This window comes from Oratosquilla oratoria, chromosome 14, assembly GCF_046742065.1.
Source record: "Oratosquilla oratoria isolate Oo_2021 chromosome 14, ASM4674206v1, whole genome shotgun sequence".
NCBI lineage: Eukaryota > Metazoa > Arthropoda > Malacostraca > Stomatopoda > Squillidae > Oratosquilla > Oratosquilla oratoria.
This window is the reverse complement of record NC_134790.1, coordinates 41,873,673-41,876,172: the sequence shown is the minus strand read 5'-3', so window position 1 is coordinate 41,876,172 and position 2,500 is coordinate 41,873,673.

Sequence of the window (2,500 nt, the reverse complement as noted above, 5' to 3'; positions counted from 1 at the left end):
GCGCGCACACACACACACACACACACACACACACACACACACACACACACACACACACACACACACACACACACACACACACACACACACACACACACACACACACACACACACACACACACACACACACACACACACACACACACACACACACACACACATGCACTCATACACACCCATGCATGCAGTGATATACGCAATCACGTGCACACGCGGACACACAAGCACGCAAACACACATACAGGTATGCGCGCACACAAACACACATACACGCAAATACACACACACACACACACACACACACACACACACACACACACACACACACACACACACACACACACACACACACACACACACACACACACACACACACACACACACACACACACACACACACACACACACACACACACACACACACACATACGTACTGAGTCTTGAGGTACCAGTTTGGTTACCATGGCTGGGGAACTGTGATAGCTACATTTATGGTTATAGTACATCTTTCATATTATAATGAATTATTTTATCTCAGATACGCCTAACAACAATCATAGCAGTATCTATATTTTTTAAGCTCTATTATAAAAGTACTGTTCAACTGAATATATGTAAATGTATATATATATATATATATATATATATATATATATATATATATATATATATATGTATGTATATGTATATGTATATATTTGGTATAATAATGTCCTTGAATTTCCGTAATCATGATTCTTGCCAATTCTGGTCTTAACCACTCATTCTAAAGTTGAGGACGGCGTAAATTCAGGAATAAAACTATTCGTTTCGTGCGTTCTTCATCCATATCCACACACACTTTATCACAAAATATTATTTGAAAACAATGAAAAAATATACTTAAAATTACATTGCAATAAAAGTAACTTTTGATTTTTTCCATGACGAACTTTGATGCCTGATTACAGGCGGAAGAATACAATTTTTTATGATTTCGTTGTATCTTCAATGATTTTAAAAACGAGAGCTACATCAAATGAACAACTTATGTCCACGAGTATAATCATACTGCAGTTATATAAATTGCCTTAAAATCTGAATAAGTTACGATAAATTTTGGCACTAATTTATTAGGCGCAATGGTTTACTTTCCTAAGAACTCCCTACTGTAGTGTACGAATAGCAGTAGCAGTAGATATGTATTATGATGCTTCCGTGTGTGTATATTTAGTGCAGTGAGTGTTCTCTTGTGTCAGAAATGAAAATGACAAGCAACGTTAACTTTCACCATTGTTTCAAAACATCAGGTACTGTAGTGTATGAATAGCAGTAGCAGTGGATATGTATTATGATGCTTCCGTGTGTGTATATTTAGTGCAGTGAGTGTTCTTTTGTGTCAGAAATGAAAATGACAAGCAACGTTAACTTTCACCATTGTTTCAAAACATCAGGTAAGAGTAGTAAGAACCTATAAGTTATTATATTTTTTATTTACGAATAATTACAATAATACATTTTGATTCTTTTGTGTCGGTGTCGTCCGGCCCCGACTTTATATCGACCGGTGAGAAATGTCGGAGTACTATATATATATTTACTATTCTTAAGTATATATGTCTCTTAATTTTGCTCACAAAATCTTCAGTGTTTAATGTGAGTGTTATAAAAACTTCCTACAGACGGTGATAAAATTCCTGTGAGCCATTTAAATACCTTGTTAGTGTTGGAATTCCCATTTGAAATGATAGGTCTAAGGGGGATGTCTTCTTTATGAAGTTTTGGAAGACCATAGAAATTGGGTAATAGGGGGTCGATGTCTCTTAGTTTATTAAATAATTCATTTATGATTTTACGGGCTTCCTTGTTGAAATCTGTGGCGGTATTTTTATTCATTTATTTATTTATTCATTTTATTTAGATTGGATAAAATGCTGACACATTCTGGGAACCTATATAAACACACACACCACACACACACACACACACACACACACACACACACACACACACACACACACATACACACACACACACACACACACACAAACACAGAATTGCCAGATTTATCTCCTTTTGGTGATTCGGTGATACACCATCTTGCATTTTTGAAGCAGTTAGCATCAATATCACACAGTTGCAGTAATAAAAACAAAATTATTAGGTTGATATAATTCACTTTATACCAGAGTCCGACAGACTCCTACTAACAGACTCTGACTCTGAAAAGCTCTAAAAGATTCTGTTAGACTTTGATAAAATGACTAGCAGATTCTGACAGACTCAGGCAGGCTATACTCCTATGTGTCCTGGAAAGTGTGACAGAAAATACGGTGAAAAGAGCCAGGCAAAAATAAATAAATAAATAAATAGATAAATAGAAAAACAATAATGATTATGATAAGATAAAACAAGTAAATAAATAGATAAATAAATAGAGGGGGAGGAAATAGAAATTATTGTCAGAAATTTATAAACTTAAGTTAACGTAAGGCGTCTGACAGACTACGACAGACTCCGA